This window comes from Trachypithecus francoisi, unplaced genomic scaffold (genome assembly GCF_009764315.1).
Source record: "Trachypithecus francoisi isolate TF-2019V2 unplaced genomic scaffold, Tfra_2.0 Lachesis_group21, whole genome shotgun sequence".
In the NCBI taxonomy this organism is placed as follows: Eukaryota; Metazoa; Chordata; class Mammalia; order Primates; family Cercopithecidae; genus Trachypithecus; species Trachypithecus francoisi.
The window spans coordinates 17,443,362-17,468,333 of record NW_022681467.1 but is presented as its reverse complement, the minus strand read 5'-3'; the positions used below and the strand labels follow the sequence as shown (position 1 = coordinate 17,468,333).

At 40.2% G+C, this 24,972-nt stretch overlaps 1 protein-coding gene across 12 annotated transcripts in view; it reads left to right on the top strand.

The window, feature by feature from the left end:
* PLCB4 (phospholipase C beta 4) overlaps positions 1–24,972 on the top strand; it is a 419,870-nt gene that overhangs the window by 105,778 nt on the left and 289,120 nt on the right. Inside the window, exon 1 of one of the 12 annotated variants that reach the window (XM_033185630.1) lies at positions 22,038–22,403. The exons of the other annotated variants lie outside the window; for them this stretch is intronic. The gene's annotated coding sequence lies outside the window, so the exon portion shown is untranslated. Of the gene's footprint in view, positions 1–22,037; positions 22,404–24,972 lie in introns of those variants that run through there. 12 annotated transcript variants of the gene reach the window in all.

Below are 24,972 nucleotides of genomic sequence, written 5' to 3'. Positions count from 1 at the left end.
ATATGTGCCTTGAGTTTTCAGTGTAAATACTTTCCAGCCTGTAATTCCAGCACTTTGGGAGGCCGGAGCAGGAGGATTACTTGAGGTCAGGAGTTTGAGACCAGCCTGGCTAACATGGTGAAACCCCATCTCTACAAAAGAAAAAAAAAATTTAGCCCAGTGTGGTGTGGTGCACACCTGTAATCCCATCTACTGTGGAGGCTGAGGCAGGAGAATCGCTTGAAACCGGGAGGCAGAGGTTGCAGTAAGCCAAGACCGTGCCACTATGCTCCAGCCTGGATGACGGAGCAAGACTCTGTCTCATAAATTAATAAATGAATAGATAGATACTTTGCTAGAGTTCTAGACTATGTGAATTGAACTCTTCAAGGGAAGGAAGTGGGCAGTGGGGTGCTGGTGTGATACTCCAAATTCTTCAGTGATTCCTTTCCCATTGTACTTTCCTCCACAACATTGTTTATAAAAATTTCAAACATATAGTAATTTGAAAGAATTTTACAACGAACAACTGTATATTCACCACCTAGATTCTACCATTAACACTTTATTGCCTTTATTAGCTGTCTGTCCATCCACTTATCTCTCTGTCTTTCGCTGTCTTATTTTTGATGCATTTAAAAATAAACTGCAGGCATAGTTTGTATATTCCAGCATGCTTATTATTAACTGGAGTTCAATATTTCTTATCAGTTTTTCATACGAAATTTCTATTCGATGAAATGCACACATCTTTACTTGTACATAGCTTGAACTTTCAACAAATGGATGCACCCAGATCAATCAGTCCTGGCAAGACATAGAACATTACCATCACCGGAGAAAGTTCCTGCATTCCTTCCCCAATCTTTGTTCTTTATTGAGTCTCCCCAAAGAAGGATTTACTGATTGCAAGTGATTTGTGGTTAGTTTATTTCTTCAACATTGTGCTTTGATCAGTTTTATTTCATGCAGGTTACTTTCATACTTAGAAATACATGTTGTACAACACTTTCTTACAAACTAATGTTTAGTTTGTTAGGACTAATATGTGGTATTCTTATTTCTGACAGAACTAAAGTTTTAACAGCAGCAGCTTAGATTATCAGTTTTTTACTTGGTACAGATGTTTTCCAATGACTTTATTGATTCTTAGCACGTTTTATGAGATGGCTGGTGAGATGACGTAAATAGAGACGCAAAGACATGGAGGTAAACCACGTTCTGAGAGGTTCTTTGGGCTGACACATCTGGTTTCTCTGGGTATAGAGAAAAGAATCCCTCTTTCAGGCAGCTGTCTCCTATGAAGATTGTGTTTGAGGATGCAGTCACTTCATCGTTTAGCCTGAAATGTAAGTTGGTTCACACTGCTTCTTCAGAAACAGAAAGCTCTGTCCTTGTAATAATCGTAACTCCATGTTTGTGGGCAGTAGTTTCAGTCAGCTTTACCTTTAGGTACCTAACAAGGACTGGAGTTGATTTGGATCTCCCCTGATGTGGGTTCACAGAACCGGTAAAACCTCAGCTATCCAGAAAGCTAATTGTCTGAATTGCTGGACTCTCAAAAGGGTCTGGGGGCAGAAAGTTAAAATGTACCACAATCTCTTTGGTCATGAAGAAGCAGTTTTTGAATATCTAACATAGCAGCAGGGATATGGTCAAAAGTGAGTGATACCAGCACCATGAAGTGAGTTATACCAGCACCATGAAGTTGTTTAGGGGCTGTAAAGCGCTCACATTGAGTTCTTTGAAGGTACCACGAAACTCCCAATATTGGTTTGCTCCTTTTCACAAGTCACTACTTCAGTGGAATATGAGACTCATCTCTGAAAACTCACACAGCTCCTTAAGCTCTTATTCACACCGTGACATATTTAGTTTTTGTTTTTTTTTTTCATGAATATGATTTATAAACAATGGGTTTATTCAGGTATTTTCTGCAAGAAATCCACATTATATAACTTGCAGTTACATATCATATGGTAGGTGCTCAGAAGCTTCTTTTACAGTCCCCCTTCTGAATGTTACAAAGAAATATACAGTGATTTTCAAAGGAACATCATTTAATAGACAGTTTATATTTTCTTGCTCACAAAAGAATGCAAGGAAATATTCCAGTAGTTTTAAAAAGTATAGTATGCGATCCTTAGAACCAAACTGCACAAATATTCAGCAGCTATCTATTCAAAAATTAAAACCAGAGACTGTATTTTGTTAGGGCTAATGTACAGTTGACAACCTGTAGGCCAGAACAACAAGAATCTGTATGTGCATATTTACTCTAATCTTGTTTTCCAAGCTACTTAATTGATAGTTGCTTTTCTCTGAGAGGAAAGGACAGAGCAAGTTTTGCAAACACTTGCTGAAGTCAGTTTTGGTAAAAAAATAACTCAGAGAACCATGTTTCAAGAAAAATAAATTCAGGTTATAAATTTAAACATCATTCTACTGGGTTACAACAGTATCTGAGACTTGTACTTTAAATATTTCATCTGATGATGTAATTGGAGGCAGCAGAAGCATATTATCTGCATTTGTTTATGCAGTTGTGTATTATGTAAGTGGAGAATTGTGGGAAATAGTGACTATTTCCCCCTTCTCATAGTTTTAAGCCTTAATGGAATAGAAAGAAATATCAATTGATCTTCCATATTTGGCAGAGTGCTTGCATTGGTTATAAATGCATCATATAACAAAGGACCACCATTTATGCCGGTTTTAGTATGTTTTCAGCTTCAACTAAAACTTAAGATTCCATAATAAGAGAGAAGTCACCAAGCCAATTCCCTGTTGAGTGGAATATCTTACTCATTCTCTACATACATCCTACCTATCCTTGAAGATTCAGCATAAAACCTAACCTTGCTGAAGCTTTCCTCACTGCTATAAGTCAAATCCCTGACCATCTCTCCCTTTTCTAAGTGCATGTTGCATTGGCTTATAAACCTTTTGGTGTTACTCTCCTGTGTAGATAAAGACTGTTAATTACTCTCTAATTATATTTTATTTATTAGTCTTCGCATGTCTTCCCAGTGACAATGTAAAGTCCTCTGTGCAGAAACACTATCTTAACACCTATTTTGCATTTCCATCAACCTTTTCTTGTTCAGTGTTTTGAAAGCTGTCATTTAATAAATATTGTTGGCTGAGTGCCTGAATGTTAAGAGAGGCCACTGTCTCTGCAAACATGATAAACCTCATTTTCCCCTTCCCCTGTCAGCTTACTCTAAGAACAGAATTAACAGAAGGATTATATTAAGGCAAAATAATTTGGGGTTTTCTGTTTTGTTTTTGTCTTTGTTTTTAAAAGTTAATTCTATGTGTCTGGCCATGTTTCAGTAATAATGTTTGGCACTTTAATAATTCCTTTCATCTGCAAAGAGCAAATTGTTTTTCTAAAATAATTTCATTTTATAGAATGACTCTGTAGAGTAGGCTGACCCCATCCATGATCTAGAATATAAGAAAAATCTCACTCTGAGGTTCAGTTTCCAAAGACTTGGGAGCAGATGATGAACTTTGCTTTGCTTGCAGTGCCTCCTGGCTGTAAATGTAGGAGCTCTGTCAACAGCTGAACTCTTGGTTGGCCTTGCAAAGCTTTGATGTTGTCTGTGGTCTGGGGTGTAGCGTTGAGCCAGTAAAAGACATTGCATTGTTTTATCCATCCTATGTCCTTAGTTAGATGCATCACATGATTGGACCTACCCAATAAGAAAATAAAGAACAGCAGTCCATGTTTTGAAAATACTTTTTCATCCTGCACAGTGTTACTAGTTGCCAACTTTATGCAAACAGATTTACCTCATCTCCTAATAAATTAGAGGATCTGGCAAAATGCAGACTTGTGTTCTTCCTTTAGAGGAGACACACGCTCTCCAGTTCCACTCAGCATCCCTGAGACACCTGAATTAGTTTCCTGTTGTTGCTGCTGTAACAAACTGCTGTAAACTTTGTGACTTAAAACACAAATTTATTATCTTATACTTCTTGACATTGATAGTCAAATAGGTCTGCAGGACTGTGTTTTTTTCTGGAGGTTCTGGGGGAGACGATGTATTCCTTGCCTTGTCCAGCTTCTTGAAGTTATGCACATCCCATAACTATGGCTGAATCGCTCTGACCTCTGTTTCTATTGTCACATGTCTTTCTTTGATCCTTCTTCCTCTGCCTTTCATTTTTAAAGGATTTTTGTGATTACACTGAGCCCACTCAGATAATACAGAGTCACTTCTCTATCTCAGGATCCTTAATCTAATCATGTCTACAAAGCCCCCTTTGCCATGCAAGGTGACTATTCAGGGGTTCCATGTTCCACACCCCAAATTCACTTCCCAGCTGCCACCTTCAGTGAAGCCTTCAGGCTGTGACCTCTACAGTGCTGAAGAACTGACCACTGATTTCTATTTCCCTGGAGTTGGATATTTATCCACCAAATAAGATGAGAATATTTATTTAAAAAACGGATTCTCCCCTGTCACAAATTACCACATATTGGTATATCTCATTTTTTAAATGTTATATTAAATAATTACAAAAAAATAAACAACCCTCCTTTCTTTCTTGGCTTGGTTTTGCTGCTGCTGCTGCTTCTTGTTTTTTTTATTTTTTATTTTTTTCTTTTCTGGAGACAGGGTCTCACTGTTGCCGAGCTTGGAGTTCAGTGGCATGGTCATGGCTCACTTCAGCCTCAACCTCCCTGCCTCAAGGAATCCTTCTCCCTCAGCCTCCCTAGTAGCTAGGACCAAGGGCACGTACCACCATGGCTACCTAATTTTTAAAAAATTTTTGTAGAGACAGAGTCTTACTATGTTGGCCAATCTGGTCTCAAACTCCTGGGCTTAAGAAATCCTCTACCTCTGCCTCCCAAAGTGCTGGGATTACAGGTGCGAGCCACTGCACCTGGCCTATTCTTCTTCTTTTTTTTCTTTTCAATTTTACCTGGCAATATTTTATGTTTCAAGTCTTTTTTACGTTGTAGTTTTCTTTTCATCTACATTTCGTACTAATTAAGATGTTTCTTCCCTCCTTGGTTCCTTGACTATTCATCTCTTTAAAGCCTAATTATTTTCCCCTGCGAAATTGCTGCTGCTGTTTCTGGTTTCCTTCTTTGTTTTTCCAACTTTTAATATAACTTCTTTTTACCCACTAGTCCTTCCTTCACAATTGTCTTATCTTTGTCATCTGACACTGGAAAATGATATACATTTTGAACTTATGACTGTCATTTATCAGCAGAACATAGTGTAATATTCACGTTTGCTAATAAGAGAGTGGCAAAATTAATGTCAGAAATACAGAAGCTACTTAGTAATCTAAGAATTGAGAAAAACTCATCTTTCCACAAATTATCTGAAGCAGGAACAATTTGTCCGTCTTCTTTTCTAAGAATCATGAAATTTTCTCTTTTGACCTGTTTTATTGTTATGAATACTGATGGTGTAGCTCGTGAAATAAATAGATTTCTTTTTAGTTGATTCGTAGATACACCATCCCAGAGCTATAGTAGGACATAGGTCCAGAAGAGCGGGTATACAGCACTGATTGTCACCATCAGCACCAGGGTTACCTGGGAACTTGCTGGAAATGCAAATTGTCAGACCCCACCCCAGACCTACTGGATCAGAAGCTCTGGGAATGGGGCCCAGAAATCTATGTTCTAACAAGCTCTCCAGGAGATGATGAAGTGCAATCAAGTTTAAGAACCATCGGTGTTTTGTATTGTCACACTAGGGTGCTGGGGAGAAGGGTGATCTCTTCCAGGTCTCATTCTCCAGATCAGTTTATGGATTCACTTGTTTAGCTTCCAGGGATGTCACTTCCAAAAAACTACATTCTCCAAATATTTTCAGTTTCGATAAACAGTGCACTAAAGATTCTCAGTTCCGATAAACTGTCCAAGTAACCTTATTTCACCATGGAAAGAGTAATCTGTGGATTGGCATCAGGAAGAAATAGTCCTTCTTAGTTTAAGAGTGTACCCATAAGGCTTAAAGCCCAAGTTGTGCCAAACTAAATACAAATGATATGCTGGAATGCACCAATTTATTCCTCTCAGGTAGGTCCACGTCTCATCCACAAAATTATGGCAATTCCAATAAGTGATATGATATCAACTCACTGAAATCTTTAAAATGAATAGACAGCTCACTCTATGGAAAAAAGCTCTACTGCCTCCCCTCATCTGCCTCCTGCAGAGTCATTCAAAGTAAACCCCATATCTACCACATAAGCCCATATTCATAGCAAATCAGATCATCCCTGACATTATCTCCAAATTTGGTGAAAAGTCCATTGGGCCTCGTAAAATATCTTAACTTTATTGAACTATAATTTACATGGAATGATATGGATCCATCTTTAGTGCTCATTTTGCATTGCGTGAGTCTTAGCAAACGTGTACACCACCACCACAATCACAATTTAGGACCTTTCTGCCACCTTAGAAAGCTTGTTCCAGTCTTTTTGAAGTCTGCGTTTCCCAACCCCTTAGCCCCAGGCAACCACTAGTCTGCTTTCCTGTCACTTTTAGATTCTTTTTGCTTTTTCTGGGATTTCATACAAATAGAACTGTGTGTTCTTTTTCCTTTCAGAATTATGTTTCAGAGATTCCTCCATGCTATTGTTTCCTCTATAGATTTTTTACATTGCTCAATAATGTTCAATTGTGTGCACATTCTACCACTTATTTACCTATTGATGGACATGTGTGTATTTCCAGTGTCAGACTGTTAAGAGTAAAGTTCTTATGAACATTTGTGCACAAATATTTGTGTGGACATTTTTTATTTCTTTTGGGTAAATAAAAATGGAATGGCTGGGTGATGTGGTAGATGCATGACCAGATGCATAAGAAACTGCCAAATTGGTTTCTAAAATGGTTGAACTATTTTCATTCCATCCAGCAGTATCTGAGCATTTTCCCTAGGCCATTTTTACATGTGTTATCAGACAAATAGAAAAAACACTTAATTTTATGTTGCTATCTACTGCATATTTATTTACATTATTACATAATGTATAATATACATTATATACACATTACATATATATGTAAATGTGTATTATACACACACACAGGGAATTGCATACATATTATATCATATGAAGAAGCACCAGTTTTAACAGTAAAATACGAGATCTTACTTTATGCATAAAATTCCAACCCATGAACATATACACAAAACCCTTAAACTACATATAAGTAATTTCTGTGTTTTCCTTGTTGTTCGTTTACTTTAGTCATTTGCTGGCCATTACTGACAGTCAAATAGTGAACTTTTAAGAAAAATAATAGAAACCCTAACATGAGGAAACTGTTAGAAGCTTTTTTCCTTCTGACTTGGGAAAGATAGCTACCACAGTTCTGGGGCTGTGACTTCCGGTATTGTATCATGCAAAGTTTAAGAACTTCTGGGATAAGCAGTGGGCAAAGGGAGTGCAAATGGAGGAAACTGAGGAAGAATGATTATATAAGGAGCAACAATGATGGACTAGTGGCGAAGAAAGAAAGATTTTTCAAGGAGGGACTTGGAAATCAAATAAGGAATCAAATGAAGATGGAACCAATGGCTGTGGCCCCATGGAGACAGAAAAAGTCAGATCTATACACAGGTCATTGCGACACCAAGCAGAATGTGAAAAAAATATATCCAATAGAAATAAAAGCAGCATGTTAGTAGGGGCAGGAGAGCAGAGTAATAAAAATAACCTCATCTCTGTTTATGAAATGCTGGAATTGCTGAATAGTGTTCCTGGAGTGCAGGAATAAACCATATGATTGAATGGTTTGGGTTTGTTTTATAGATTTTATCATAAAGATTTGATGACTAATTAAACTACTGCTGTTAATTTGTGTCGAATGCCAAGCAGAGCCCCGGGACTGGACTGAGACAGGGCCAAGGTGCTAGTATAAATTTCAGTGACTCATCTCTTGTGTCTAAAATAGCAGTAGGCTTGGGGGCAAAATGTAATCAAGGGAGGAAGTCATTTTGACACATGTTCCCCTTGAAAGCAACTTAGAACCAATGTAAGTAATTCAGTTTCTCAAGCTAGTATTGGAAAAGGGGTGTAGATGGATAAGGGTGGGAAATGGAAAGTGAGCTTGCATCAAATCGTGAAAGGCATTGTGTTGTATGCAAAGATGTTTTGATTTGATCCTACTTGTTTTCAAGATGAATTTAGGCATACACTTGGGCATAAATGAAAATATTCTAATGGGATACATGCAAGAGCTCAGAGATTCTTCAGGGATTACTTTGCATGTTTTAAACTTTTATGTATACTCTTTCTTAAAACTGATCTGCCTAACACCTGCCTGTCCTCATCTCATTTTATAGAAGGAAGATACTTATCTCATCTTTCCAAAAAATTAATTTGGTACATTGTCCTATGGTATAAAAACATTCCCAGTGCTAAACAGAAAAACACTATGTCTGCAACAAAACTGTGCTTAAAACATATTTGTAATATCAGTTGGTTGATAGTTAAAAATAATTTTGGCCAGGCCAGGTGGTTCACGCTTATAATCCCAGCACTTTGGGAGGCCGAGGCTGGTGGATCACCTGAGATCAGGAGTTCGAGACCATTCTGACCAACATGGTGAAACCATATCTCCACTAAAAGTACAAAAACATTAGCTGGGTGTGGTGGTGGGAGCCTGTAATCAATCCCAGGTACTCGGGAGGCTGAGGCAGGAGAATCGCTTGAATCCGGGAAGCGGAGGTTGCAGTGAACTGAGATCGCGCCATGGCACTCCAGCCTGGGCAACAAGAGTGAGACTTTGTCTCAAAAAATAAATAAATAAATAAATGAAATAAATAAAAATAATTTTGAATTTGGATCACCTTCTGTGGTGGCGTAAAACTCAAAAGGAGTTCAGAGATTGAAACTTTTCTTAGGGAAAAAACATTTATCAGCACTTATGTGAAGAAAAATGAAAAATTGGAATAAAATTGATGCTCAAACTTTGTTATTTTAGCGTTAAGTAATATCATAGATGTATGGATTAATTTTTTAAAAACCCTATCCATCTTATCAAGAGATATATTTCAAGTAAAGTTTTATATTTAATAATTATTTACTAAAATTATATTAATATGATATTTATGTGGTTTTTCTCAATTGCCTACTAGTGAAAACATGAGTATACCTTAATTAAAAGACATTATTTCACCCTTAGGGGCTAAAATCAAAGTAAATTTAAACTTAAAATTCTAAGTTATGTATATATTTTGTTGTATATAGGGAAATATGATAGATCAACTAATAAAATACTTTTAGTCACAAAAATGTATTCATTAGGATAAAATTTTGCAGGGGAGGTAGAAAAGAAATAGAAAAAAGACATTATAAAACAAATGTTAAGTGTGAGCTTGCTTATTTTTAAATCATTATGGTGTTTAGATTCTAGATACATTTACATATATCTAACAGCTATTATGTGTAAACTGTCAACATTTAGAGCATTCCAGAAATTACATCTTTAACAACCCTTTTGAACTTATGATAAAAAAATTAAGATAACTTAAAATTGACTTTTGGTGAGTTTTTCTAGATTTGTCTAGGGGGTATAGGCACAGATTTTTTGAGGACCACAGTTATGGGTAATGGGATATTACTGAAGGATTTTGAATAGGGGACTGTTTTCTAAGATTGGTGGCTTTGAAAGCGTATTTTTCTATTCTGCAGATGAATAGAGTGGCACATAGAGGCTGGGGTGATGGTAAACCAGGAGCAAGTAAAACAGTGAGGAGAAGAGAGAGGGAGAGTTCAAAGCATGAAAGGGAGTAGGAGACTCAATAATTGCTGGCTTTGAAGGTGAAGTAATAGGGCCATGAGATTCCTTGGCTCATGGCCCCATTACTTCAAGGAATGTGGGTGGCTTCTAGAAGCTTGAATGACAATGAAATAGATGATTCCTCTAGAGCCTCCTTAAAGGAATGAAGCCTTGTTCCCATCTTGATTTTAGAGGTGAGATCCATGTTGCATTTCTGATCCACAGAACTGTAAGATGATAAATTTGTGTTGTTTAAAACTACTAGTTTGAATTTTGTTACAGGAGCAATAGAAAACGAATACAGCAGATTTACCCCGGTTTTCCACTGAGGAAGGAGATGAGTCACTTGATACTGAGTTAAGTATGCCAAAGGTTGGCATTCTAGACTTGTGGGCATGTTAGTCTCTGAGTACATGCTTGTTTTAGTGAATGAGAGAGAGCTGTTATGAAGAAGCATTTTATATGAAGCTTGCTTGTTTTCATTTCTCTACACCTCACTGTCCTCTTCCTCAAAGCTAGGGGTTAGAATAGATTATCTCAGGTTCTTTTCAGCTTGAAAATTTGAAAACTATTTGCCTTACGTAAAACGAAAGAAACAAAACACACCATCCCCATAAAATTCCTTCTCTGGTGAGAATGAGGGAATAAAAGGAGAACCACCTGCAAGAATTATTGGTAAAAACACAATTATAGAATTCACTATAAAACATGAGCTGTGCTGTGCTTCAGATGCCTTGTTTAGGAATGTTTGGTTCTAAATGCTAGACATAAATCAGCATATGTTCTGGAATTTTCATGATGAAATCTCTCACTTTGCATCAAAGTAAGAGAAATAGAAAGTTCTGAGCAGGAGCGTGTATTGTCCTAACAATCTTGTGGCCCCAATATTCATCATAATAAAATTTCTCTGCCTTGGTATTATGATGGATTATTACATAAAGTATTCTGTAGTTCAAAATAACACATTTTTCCCAACAACAAGCACCCCAGCTAATTAGGCAATAGGCCAGTGGCCAAAGAATGATGGTCTATTAGTCAAGATCACCTAGCCTATGCTCTGACAATAAACAATTTCAAAATAAAAAAAGAGCATTAGTACTCATTGTTCAGAGATTTAAATCTCACAAGTAGAATCAGCCTCTTGATGGGGAATTTTTCCATTATAAAGCTGGTGCTATGATCTGAATTCTGCAAATTGGGGCACTTATTAGTTAGTGATCTTATGGGATTGGTCTGTGGAAGAATGCACGCTAAAGTCAGTTCTTTAGGGCTACATCTTGCCTAAACTCAGTTTACCATGACTGGTGTTACAACCCCAAATTCCTTTATGCATAGGGGAAAAAGTAATTTCTGATATAACTGCTGCCTTTAACACAAAGGTGGGACTTTTGCTAACCTGAGGGCTGGAGTGCAATCAACCTTGCCACAAAGACTATGCAAATAACTTCAGTGTTCTCAATTCCTCCCTTGGTTGAAGATCACATTCCTGCCATTTCACCCATTCAAGGACTTCAGGTGCAAATTTTGCAAGAAAAATGTCCTCAGATTTCCCAAGAATCATCTCATTAGAAAGGAGTTTGGAATGTGATTCTGTCTGGATGCTATTTCTGTGATACCTTGAAAACTTTGTTCCTACAAAATTATTTAAGCACTTGAACAAAAAAATAAACAAATGTCCTTGAATTTATTATCCCATATGGACTTGCCAACTACTGCAGTGAGACTTGTGGAGATGATAAGTCCACTGTGAGTGAGGCACTTAAGCCGCAGGACCCATATGTTGTGCCTGATTGTATTGCAGAGAAAGTTCTTTGGAAACTATGACCTTAACCAAGCTTTGAATAGCTGACCAAGATAAAGCCACCAGAGATGTCCAAACAGTTGCCGTTCATAGAGAGTCATCAAAAGTCTTTGACCTCATGCCCTTTGTGCCACCCTCCTCACTAACATTCTATTCATGATATTAGTCTTTTTGAGACCTCCCAAATGGTGCTGATCCAATTGATTTCTGCAAACAGACTTCAGATCTTATGAGGTGTCTGTCAGATGAGGTTCAGGGTACCAAGCGTTGTTTTTGCTTGCCATATTGATCACTGTTCAAGGTGTATCTCAAAGTAAGTCTTGATAGTCCCCAGGAATCAGAAATGTTTCTTCAAGTCCTAATTGGTTAGGTGTTTTTCCCTGTACCTTCTAGGTCTCTCTCTTAGTTCAGGCTGCTATCACAAAATGCCATAGACTAGGTGCCTTATAAACAAAAGCCATTTCTTTCTCACACTTCTGGAGGCTGGAAGCCCACAGTCAAGGTGCCTGCAGATTCCATGTCTGGAGAGGGCCCTCTTTCTGGTTAGCAGATGGTCTTGTTACTGTCCTTACATGGCACTCAGGTGGGGGGATGGTGGAGGTAGAAGTATTTGTCTCTCTTCTTCTTTTATAATTCTGTAAATCCCATCGTAAGGGCCCTATCCTCATGACCTAATCCAACTCTAATTACCTCCCAAAGACCCCACCTTCAACTACCATTACCCTGGGGATTGGGGCTTCATTATGGAAAATTTGGGGGTGGGGGACACAAATGTTCAGTCCCTAGCAGGGACAACAAAGTGAGACAAATAATTGTTCTGTAGCGTTTCCTAGAATAACACCAATACAGTATCCCACAAGAGAGAAAAAAGATCAATAATAGGGGTTCTAGGGAATTGCTTTCAGACCTTGGGCTAACTCCGTGAAATGATTTTGAGAAAAGGAAGGGCAGAGTGAGTAATAGATTTTAGTAACAGTCATGAGAATGGGCATTGGGAGGGAGGTGTCTGTTTTGTTGTTCTTTGTCCATAGCATCTCACCTGTAACCTGGCCCATGGAAAATGTTCAAAAAACTAGTTTTGTGTAAATGAATTGATCATTAGCTAGAGTGGGTTTACAGCAATAAAAATTACCTTGTTGAAGAATTGGTTCTTCTTTGCCTTTAAACATCTTCAGGTTTGAGTTCCATTCTTGTAGCTAGCTGCTGACTATTGGTTTATCCCATGTAAAGTGAGTAAAGGGTTAAGGGTTCTTTCTCATCCTTGGGCTATCAGTCACCTGCATCTGGGGCTTTCAAAGTTAAAATAACTCTTTAAAGTTGGCTGGGCTGCAAACTACCCATTATACCAGACTGAAGTGTCTACGGGAGGCATATTCTTCCTTTTTTGTCTAAAAGTGAGGGTTTTGGGGAATTTGCTCAATCATCCCTGGGCCTAACCCAAGTCTCAGTAACCCGGGAACCTGTGTACTATTACAGAAAATGCATCTGTAGTATTTACTGAGTGCATGGATGGGTGGTTTACAGACTTCTCCTCAACAAATAGCAGGGCTATAATAGCAAGTGACAGGGAGCTTCTGGCAAAGGTAGCGATTGAGGGGCAGGTGGTTGACCTGTTGTCACTAGGAAGTGAGCTCCCAGCTTAGGCACCGGGGACATGGGACTTTTGATTTTTAAACTGGGACTAGTTGGGTCACCCAGTGCTGAAACCTTGGCCCTCTGCCGACAGGCTAAGAGACTTCCTGGTGTAGCTCTCTCTTCTCAGCTGTCTCAACCGAGCCCTTCACATGCTCTAAGACACTACCAGCAGCAACAGTTTGGGGATCACGTGAAGGAAAAGTAAGAAATACCCATTCTGTTTTGGTCACATCTAATTGCTCATTTTCAGTCATATCTACAGTATGCTTACAGGGCCTGAAGTTACCACCCAGTGACTTCAGGATTCAACGTGTCTTTCCACGAGGGTCAGGGAGTCACACTGCTCTGCCTCATAGCACAAGTAGGAAGAATCTGTTTGTGTATACTAAACTGCAGGGAGAGCACCATTTGAAATCTCCCCTGCCCCTGGAAGATGTCCAAACATAAGTGGCATCCCAGAGTTTTCTCGAACTCTCCAGCCCAAGTCCCTCTTACAGCCCAGGGAAGCCTGGGGCTCACCCATCTCATGAATGTGCTGTATTGTTGGTGTCCCAGCCAAGGTACCCCGAGCGTAATGGGGTAACTCCAGATTGGGTCACTAAGCCCATCTACCACTACACAATGGTCACATGTCCCTCCCTCCCTCAGTTAGTACTGGGAAGGAGGAAATGATGAGGGCTGGCGAGGCTTCTCCAGAACAAGATGGAGGTACAACTCTAAAACCAGGTAGAGTGGGAGGCATGGGAGAAAGGGCTGTGATACCACAGAAGATGTAGAAACTCTTTTCCATGATCACATGTAAGAGAGAAGAAAGAGCTGCTAGATTTTTAAATTTAAGTTTTGGAGTAATATCAAAAAGGACCATCAAGCTAGAGGTATTTATTTAGATAAGAATGCTGGTCTAATTTATCATTATTTTTAACTTCTCTTGTTTGTAGTTGTAATTAGTGATAAGTAATATTTTAAGTGTTTTTTAATGGTTTTTGGAAATATTGTATACAGATGTTTAAAGTTGTATGCAAATTGAATCAGGGAAAATGGAATCTCACTTAACTGTTCATGTGTGTTATTGGAAAACATTATTTTAATTTTACATCAGATGTCCTGATACCTCACTGGTATTAGGCTGAACCACATGAAATTGCTGTTTTTATTGATCAAAATGATTAAATATTAGTAACTTCATATAGCTCATTGTAACATATTTATACCCTGGGTCTTTATAACCAGATACAAGTGGATTAATCTATGAAGCTATTAAAAAATTCTGTAGTAAATATATTTATAAACTGGAGAATCTGGTTTAATGTGAGCTACTTTCCCTGCACTATCAGTTTTTGCAAGTTTACTTTCTTTTCCTGCAAAAAGAGGCAGAATTAATTTAAAAAATCTAAAGCCATTGGAAGATACCAGAAGATGGGACGTTTCAAAGAAGGAATTAGCCGGGCGCGGTGGCTCAAGCCTGTAATCCCAGCACTTTGGGAGGCCGAGACGGGCGGATCACGAGGTCAGGAGATCGAGACCATCCTGGCTAAAACGGTGAAACCCCGTCTCTACTAAAAAATACAAAAAATTAGCCGGGCGAGATGGCAGTCGCCTGTAGTCTCAGCTACTCGGGAGGCTGAGGCAGGAAAATGGTGTGAACCCGGGAGGCGGAGCTTGCAGTGAGCTGAGATCCGGCCACAGCACTCCAGCCCGGGCAGCAGAGCGAGACTCCGTCTCAAAAAAAAAAAAAAAAAAAAAAGAAGGAATTAAATTGAAGGTAGAAGGCATCCTATTTCCTACTTTGACTTTAACCCCCACCACCTTCTGCAATGATTCTGTAGGCGATCCTTGCTCAGAGATGACCATCTCAGTATTGTGGTCATGGGAAAAAAATGGAAAAGGGATCAGCATTCTTTAGCTTTTTTTATGGCTTTATTTCAGCTGGGTTTTCCTATTTTACTTGAGTAGAATGCTTTATTTGGCTCAGAATGAGTCAAAGTGGCTTTCTGGTGAATGTTTCCTTTACTTTCATAAGCACTTTCTTTAAAGTTCCAGGTGAAACCCCCAGAATGGTGGACACTGTGTGGTGATGTCATTGCAGGTGCTCCATTTGGGAAGCCATCCATGGTTTCTTCAGTTCTAGAAATGCTTCAGATTGATAATATTACTATGCGCATAGGTTTTATGTTATTTTGAAATTTAAATTAGCATAGAAAGGAACCATTTGAGGGTGGTGACCCAGCATTGTGCCTCAGAAACAAACAAAAAGCCTCTGATTTTTATGATTAGGAGGCAATTTTTTTTTTTTAATTCAGCTAGTTGACTCTTAGGGAAATAAAACATTGCCACTATGAACCGATTTATGAGCTGTCAGGTGATCTTATGTGTTGCATACATATAACACATACATCTAGGAGCTGTTTTAAAAATCTTGACAGTTGTACATTTAATTTGTGTAATGCTAGCCCTACTGTAAAATACTCTAGTTTTTTTGTTGGGACAGAACCACACCTGAGTGAAACTTGCAACTTGCTGCCCATCTGCCCATGAATACTTTACTACTTATTTATTTATTTATTTATATTTTTGAGACAGGGTCTCACTCTGTCACCCAGGCTGGAGTGCAGTGGTACAATCATAGCCCACTGCAGCCTTGATCACCTGGGCTCAAGCAATCCTTCTGCTTCAGCTTCCCCAGTAGCTGGGACTACAGGTGTGTGCCACCATGCCCCACTGTGTAGTGCAGGTTGGTCTCGAACTTCTGGCCTCAAGAGATCCTACTGCCTTAGCCTCCCAAGTTGCTTGGATTATAGGTGTGAGCTACCATGCCCAGCCTAAGACTTTGCTTCCTTGTGGAAAAACTCCCTGGAAGGGAATCCCCTATTAAATAGCAAGCGCTAAATAGAAACCTAGTGTTTGACTGAGTGATAACATTTTCTATAGTTTTTAAAAAATTTATACTGAAATTTAGAAAGGGCATATTATTCAGTTTTGTTCTTCAAATCATCCTTGACTCCTCTCTTTCTCTCACACTCACACGTGGTATGGTAAATTCTGTCTGCTCTACCTTCAAAATGTACCCACCTTCTTTTCCCTAATTCCCTTGCTGCCATCCTGGCCTGAGCCAGGTTCTCTTTCACCTGGATGACTGGTCTCTTCTCATCCTGGCTTGTTCCCCACATTGACCCCTCCCCGTAGTCCATTCTGCACTCAGCACCCAAAATGACTGACTAAGTGTAAGTCAACTCCTGAGCCTCCCTGCTGAGAGCCCTCCAAGGGTTCCTCATCTGACTCCGAGTAAAAGCCAGAGTCTTTACCGTGGCCCACCAGGCCTGTGTGATCGGACTCCTTTTCTGCGTGACCTCATCTCTAGCTCACTGGGCTTAAGTCACACTGGCTTCCTCGCTGCTCTGCTGTCATCTTAGGGTCTTTGCTGTGGCTGCTTCCTCTCCCAGTAATGCTCTGTCTTCCCCCACTTATCCACATGGCTAATTCTCTTGTTTCCTTAGTCTTTGCTCATTTATAAACCTAGATTTCTTATTAACCCCTACTCTGTTCTCTATTTTTGCTTTTTCCATAGCATTTACCATCCTTTAATATATAGTGTAATTTATTTATCATGTTTAGCATTTACCCCCTCTCTAGAATGTAAATGCCATAGTGGTAGCAGTTTTGTTTTATGTACTGATGTTCACCAAGCACTTAGAAAAGTGCCTCATGCATAGTAGTGATTCAGTAAATATTTGTTGAGTAAATGAATGCCCAAGCAAGGGTGGTGGGTGAACCCTTATTGTCCCTTGACCTTGGATGCCTGTTTTAAAAAATCGTGTTTAACACACCCTAAAGCCATTTTTTTTTTGCAGTGGTATGGGTTTCAGACTTCACATTTTACGTATCTACTTATGAGATAAGAGTCAAGAGAAAGTTTTTTAAAAAATAATATTTGTCAAAACCCATTCTGATTGTTTTTTCTTACAATGACAGATTAGTCTCTGACAACTCATTCCAGAAGCTTCCATTTGATCTTCAGAGGGTTTTAATTGGCACAAGGCTCTTTTCAGGAAATGGCCACTTTAACATCCATGGAAAAATAATCATGTACTTTTAATTCCACTTATCTGAAACCAATTAGTAAACCCAAAGAAAACACTGGGTGTTTTAATTTTATGAAGTGTCTTAAATTGTCCCAGAGGTCATGGCATCCAGTGAATTCACTTCTCTGTCTTTCCTGTCTGGCCATTTTTGTGCCTTCTGGATATGGACAACTCAAGTGGTTTGCCACATGCGAAATGAGCTGCTGCCCCTTCTCCTTTCCAGTGGGGTGGTCCAGGTCCACTTTGCAGACTGAGTTCTTTTCTCTCTGCAGGTTCCTTCTACTTCTAGCTAATTATCTTGTGCTTCTCTTCCCAGCCTGTTTATCTAAATGCATTTCTTTTCTTCCAGCCCAGCTCCCTCCTGAAGGTACAGGAAACCCCCAATGAAACCATCAGTCCTGCGTCTGATGGTTTGCCTGTACTTTGCCTCAGACACTTAGACCTTGGTGCCCTGACCACAGTGACCCTTTTATTTGCTTTCCTGCTACTTCCCTACTTGTCATTTTATTTTTTATTTATTATTATTATTTTTTGAGATGGAGTCTCGCTGTGTCACCCAGGCTGGAGTGTAGTGGTGTGACCTCAGCTTACTGCAACCTTCACCTTCTGGGTTCAGGTGATTCTCCTGCCTCAGTCTCCCTGAGGGATTACAAGTGCCCACCAGCAGCCTGGCTAATTTTTGTATTTTTTTTTTAGTAGAGACAGCATTTTACCATGTCGGCCAGGCTGGTCTTGAACTCCTGACCTCAAGTGATCTGTCCACCTTGGCCTACCAAAGTCCTGGGATTACAGGCATGAACCACCATGCCCGGGCTACTTGTCACTTTAAAACACAGCCATGCCTCCACCCACTGCCATAGTCTGTCTTCAAGGAACACCAGGGCCACTTCCTGCTCTAAAACATTTGCACACCCCTGCTGAGGACCCTAATGACACTGTCTGTGTACCTCCTTTATCACAGACGCTTACTCTACTGTCTTCTGTTTTCGTGGTGTGCATTGCTTCATTTCAAGGACATAACTATGTAAACTTCCATGCCAGACTGTAAACCCTCTGAGGGTGAGCATTATGTTATATCTGACCCTTATGTGTAAAACTTTGCTGTGTATGGGTTCAGTATTTCATAGGACCATGAAACAGTACTGGTTGAATGGGCTCTGGAAATAAAACTACTGTATAGCCCAGAGTTCTAGAACTGTCCTGATTTTTAAATATTCTGTCATTTTATCTTCTGAAAATTATAGTTGTATTTTTCCAATGATACAAACTAAGTTTTAGTTGGAAAATAATTTCCATAGGCAAATATCATCCTATAGTTTAAACCTTCACATGAGTGAATTGTGACTGAAAGAATGTTCAAGGGTGGGTTGTCCAGGTTCCTCTTACTATTCTCCATGTGTTTTACATGAAGGCATTTTGAGTTCATTTAGGAATTATTCTTATAGGTCTCTCAGTTTTAATACAAAGCCGGTTGTAAATATGGCCCTGGTAGTGAATCTCTCACTAGAAGATTTCTCCCAGCCACAATTCAGTTACATCTAGAAGATAACATTCACACATTTCTTCATTCATTGCAGCAAAGAGTGACTGTTACGTGCCAGGTATATAATATGAATTGACCAGACACAAGTCCCTGCTTTTGTGAAGCTTACATTCCAGGGAGTGGAGACAGATGAACAAGAAGTAAAATGAAAAGTGTGCCAAATGGTAATGCAGAGAAATTAGGCAGGGGAAGAAGGACGGAAAGCCAGGGAAATTGTAATTTAAAATAAGGTGATTGGCAGAGGCCTGAAGGTGGTGAAATAATTGGCCCTATAGATAACAATGGGAAGAGCATTATAGGCAGATGGAACAATGGCACTGTGTGGGAGTCACTTGTCATGTGTGAGGAACAGCAAGGACATCCTTCTTCAACTTGGAGAGGGTTGGGCGTATGACTGGTTTATTCAGAGAGGTGGAGGGGAATTCAAATCACTTCAATTTCTTCTCAGCCTCGACACTAGTGACATTCTGGGTTGGTTAATTGTTCATTGTGGAGGGCTGTCATGTGCATCGTAGGATGCTTCGCAGCATCCCGGGACTCCACCCACTAGATGCCCGGAGCATACTATCTCAGTCCATTTATGCTGCTATAACAGAATACCACAGAGTGGGCAATTTATAAACAACAGAAAATTAGTTCTCATAGTTCAGGAGGCTGAAAAGTCCAAGATCCAGGTGCCAGTAGACTAAGTGTCTGTGAAGCTCTCTGCTTCATGATGGTGCCTTGTTGCTCCATCCTCATATGGCAGAAGGTAGAAGGACAAAATGACCTAGCTAGTTTGCTCTAGCTCCTTTATAAGGCACTAATCCCATTAATGAGGGTAGAACCATCATGGCCCAGTCACCTCCTAAAGGCCCGCCTCTTAATACTGTTACACTAGGTATTAAGTGTCAACATGAATTTTGGACACAAACTTTTAAACCATAGAGCACACCTTCTCCCCTACCCCCGAGGTGTGACAACAATGTCTCTAGACATTGGCAAATGTCCTCTAAGGCACAGACTCACTTTTGGTTGAGAACCACTGCTTTAGTCCAAAGTAAGGACTTCGTTAATTTGAGTGGTTCTTTCATTTTAACCAGAGTCGTCTGGCTGCTGTGTTGAGAATAAATTGAAGGGGAGCAAAGGTGGGAGCATGGAAGAAAATTAGCAAATGGCCATTTGGAAGGTGAGGGTACCTAGAAGCTGACTGGGGCTGACTGGTGATATGGTTTGGCTTTGTGTCCCCACCCAACTCCCATCTCAAATTGTAATCCCCACGTATTGAGGGAGGGACCTGTAATCCCCACGTGTCAAGGGAGGGAGGTGATTGGATTATGTGGATGGTTTCCCCCATACTATTCTCATGATAGTGAGTTCTCACAATATCTGATGCTTTTATAAGGTGCTCTTCTGCCTTTGCTCACACTTCTCTGTCCTGCCACCATGTGAAGAAGGTCCTTGCTTCCCCTTTGCCTTCTGCCATGATTGTAAGTTTCCTGAAGCCTCCCTAGTCATGTGGACCTGTAAGTCAATTTGTAAACCTCTTTTCTTTATAAATTACCGAGTCTCAGGCAGCTCTTTATAGCAGTGTGAGAACAGACTAATAGAGCTGGGGTTGGTCAGGAGTGAATCAGATTTTGGATATTTTGAATGATTAACCATCAGGATTTGCTGACAGACTGGAGACCAGGTATAAAGGAGGAGTCAAAAATGACTATGAGGATGTGGGCCTGAGCAGGGAGGATGCAGGCAAGGAGCAGGTTCCTGGGAACATTGAGAGCTTTGTTTGAACATTTCGTATTTAAGAATATTGATTATTCTCTGTATTCTCCCTCACAATAACCCCGAGAGGTGGGTATGCTCTCCTTTTACGATAAGAGGACCCTGAAGCTCATGGAGCTTGGTTAATTGCCCAAAGTCACACAATCTTTAAAAGACAGAAAGGGACTTAAATCCAGACATGTCTAACTACTAACCCCCTCCTCCTTGATATACTTTGAAGTGATTTTGTATTGTTTAGAAGTCTCCAGTATGAAGTAATAGTACTGTGTTTTATACCTTGCAGAGGTTAATTCAGTAGACTGTTTTTCATGAAATGCAGTTCTGCTAAATACTAACACTTCAACACAGAGACAATTGTTTCTTTTGCATTTTATAGCAGGATAGAACACAAACATGAACCTTAGGAAGTATTTTGCATACAGTAGTAAAACAAATTACGTGGAATATCAGGGCTATGATTTGAATCTGTGTCTCCCTCCAAAATTCATACATTGGAACTTAAATACTATTGTGTGATGATGAGACTAAAAGATGGGATCTTTAGGAGGCGATCTTTAGGACTAGTGACTTTATAAAAGGGCTGGAGGGAACTAGATAGGCTTTTTTTTTTTTTTTTTTTTTTTTGTGCTGTCTACCACATAGGGACACAGTATTCAAGGTGCCCTCTTAGAAGCAGAGACCAGGACCTCACTAGACACTGAATCTGCTGGTGCCTTGATGTTGGACTTTGCAGCCTCCAGAACTGTGAGAAATAAATTTATATTATTATTTTTTTTTTGAGACGGAGTCTCGCTCTGTCGCCTGGGCTGGAGTGCAGTGGCCGGATCTCGGCTCACTGCAAGCTCCGCCTCCCGGGTTTACGCCATTCTCCTGCCTCAGCCTCCCGAGTAGCTGGGACTACAGGCGCCCACCAACTCGCCCGGCTAATTTTTTGTATTTTTTCGTAGAGACGGGGTTTCACCGTATTAGCCAGGATGGTCTCGATCTCCTGACCTCATGATCCGCCCATCTCGGCCTCCTAAAGTGCTGGCATTACAGGCTTGAGCCACCGCACCCGGCCAACTTTATATTATTTATAAATTACCCAGTCTGTGCTTTTTTATTATAGAATCATGAACAGACTAACATAATCAGTGGTTAGTTGGATTTTAAGTGAATTCTAAGTTGCTATTTCTCCATCTGTCCTGTTTGTACCTAGTCCTACCAGTTATATGGCAAATCAATGGTCTGTGGTTAGTTTTGTTTGGAAATACACCCCAAGTCCCTCTGTTAGGGACCTACAATACAGACCGCTTCTCCCTTCTCCCCTCCAGCACCTCCAAAATGTATATTAAGCATCTCACAGGTACAGGTGGTGCTAAACCATTTTTCTATCTCAAATATATTTCTATAGGTCTGCTGTGGTCATGACTATGTCCAGATATTACTTCATTCTGTATGTTTTTTTTTTTTTTTTAATATACACATCCTTAGAGCTTAGGTATGATGCTAGCAGGCCATTTTGCCCCTCTGTCATTTTTCTGCCGAACCCTTCTGAATTTTTAGCTGTGCCACCACCAGACCACTGAGTGATTAACGGGAATGGATTTTTCTTGAAATAGATCCTGAGACCTTTTGCATCTAAAAGCAGGTTCCCTATCTCTTTCAGCTATATAATTGTGAATTGTGTGTTTAAACAGTGGGACTCAACAAGGTAATTGCAGTCATGGAGTTCTTAGCAGAGTGAGCCATCGAGCCAGCAGTGGGGAGCTGTGTGGCATGATTGATTCCATGGGGGCTCGGGAAGTTTGAGGTGATATGAGCCGAACTGCTCTGAAGAGCTGCCCACAAGTATTTCTGCTGTTACACCTTGTATAGTTTTGTGATGACTTAACCTAATATAAAAGATCACACTGTCATTTCTCTTTGAGAATAATCAGTGCCAAGGGAGGTTTCTTAGGAGGTCTTTGGCAGTTTCTTCTTGATGAGTTTTTGGCAGAGCCAAGTTCATGAGTGTGTGACCTGTGGAAATGCACAGGGTTCTAGACTCAGAAAGGTCCTGCCTGTGTTTTGTGTTTGGTTTAAAGATAGCCGTCAGAGTCTGGATTTTTTTTTTTGAGACAGGGTCTTGCTCTGTCACCCAGGCTGGAGTGCAGTGGTGTGATCACCGGGGTCTCCATTGTGAGGCCCTGTCTCTACAAAAACAAACAAACAAAAAAATTAGCTGGGCATGGTGGTGCACACCTGTAGTCCCAGTAAGTCAGGAGTCTGAGGTGGGAGGATTGCTTGAGCCTGGGAGGTTGAGGCTACCGTGAACAGCACTCCAGCCTGAGTGACATAGCAGGACCCTATCTCAAAAAAAAAAAAGAAAAAAAGAATTTCAAGACAGTGGTAGCAGAGTTTTAATGCAAACACAGAGCCTTTATATGCTACAGCTCAGGTTGGAGCACCTATACGTTAATTAGCACTTTTGCCCAAAAGGGGGCTATGCAGATCTCAGGCCCCTCTCAGAATCTATGTTGTAGTTGGAAACAAGGGCTAATCATCTATATGTAAAACAAGCTTTCAGGCAATATGCAAAATGCTTCTTGGTTAGCATCATTGCTGAGGTGAAGGTTAACTATACATGTGCACTCATCATTCAACAAATATTTATTGAGCATCTACCATGTGCTGGGCACTGTGCTAGGAGCTGGGATGGACGCTATCTTGGATTCCTTGTGAAGCAGACACCATGACAAAGATTTGAGTGCAAGTGATTTATTGGAAAGATGATCGCAGGAAATACTGGTAGAAGAGTAGGAAAGTGAGACAGAGACATGAAGGAAGCCAATAAATGGTTTGTTTTCACAGAGTGAAACTACAACTGTGTGCAACTAGGGCCCAATCCACTGAGGACCAGTGTAGAACATGCCTCAGAATTTTCCTGTAGAAGGATACAGGTTGGTTCCTTTCCCACTAACTCTGATCCGTCTGGTTGAGAGCTGCCCAGGGTCATTTCCAGCCTGCCCCCTGTGCCAAAATGAACACAACTCCTCAGCTAGAGAAAGCTCTTAGGCAAAGAATCACGGCATTTGTACTAGAAAGCTGTATGTGAATATTAGATTAGCGGGTGCTAAGTGTGAGGGGATGAAGAGTGACAAGTTGGGGCTACCATTTTGAATAGGTTGGTAGGACAGGGCTTTCTCAAGAGGTGACTCTTGAAAAAAGACCTATGTCTTTTTAAAATTTTACTGTTTCAAGAATGGGAGATATGCATCAAGAAAAATAGGATTCTTAAGTCATATTGTGTGTTAACAGACAAATAATGAACGTATGTTTTGATCTTTGGGAATGTTTATATTATTGAAAACATTGTAACTTTTCGAGAGTATTTGGCTATTTGGTCGCTGATTTTCTTGACAATCTCTTTTTGAATACTGTGGCATCATTTCATCTATATTCTAGCTTTTCTCAGTGTTAGTCCATTAGACCTAATGATCAGAATATTACAGTTTTCTTTTTTTTTTTTTTTTTTTGAGACGGAGTCTCGCTCTGTCGCCCAGGCTGGAGTGCAGTGGCCAGATCTCAGCTCACTGCAAGCTCCGCCTCCCGGGTTTACGCCATTCTCCTGCCTCAGCCTCCCGAGTAGCTGGGACTACAGGCGCCCGCCACCTCGCCCGGCTAGTTTTTTGTATTTTTTTAGTAGAGACGGGGTTTCACCGTGTTAGCCAGGATGGTCTCGATCTCCTGACCTCGTGATCCGCCCGTCTCGGCCTCCCAAAGTGCTGGGATTACAGGCTTGAGCCACCGCGCCCGGCCTATTACAGTTTTCAAAACCAACGTTACTATCTTTTTTAAAGTATGGGATATAGTATCTTTAAGCATGAACTGCTTTTATAAAAAAATTGGAAGCTATCACTTTTTTTTTTTTTTTTTTTGTGAGACGGAGTCTCGCTCTGTCTCCCGGGCTGGAGTGCAGTGGCCAGATCTCAGCTCACTGCAAGCCCCGCCTCCCAGGTTCACGCCATTCTCCTGCCTCAACCTCCGGAGTAGCTGGGACTACAGGCGCCCGCCACCTCGCCCGGCTAGATTTTTGTATTTTTTAGTAGAGACGGGGTTTCACCGTGTTAGCCAGGATGGTCTCGATCTCCTGACCTCGTGATCCACCCGTCTCGGCCTCCCAAAGTGCTGGGATTACAGGCTTGAGCCACCGCGCCCGGCGCTATCACTCTTTATACATGTTCATTGTGAACTTGGTGTTTCGTGTTTTTAAACAACTGAGTGATTATAAGTAAAGAAATGACTGCCTTGAGTAGGATAGTGAAATAGTAGGAAGTAAAATATACATTTTCACTTTAGAAGAAATATGATTCCCACTTTTTTGTTGGGACAACAATGTATAGAGTGTTGTTTATAATAAAATGACTCCAAATTGACT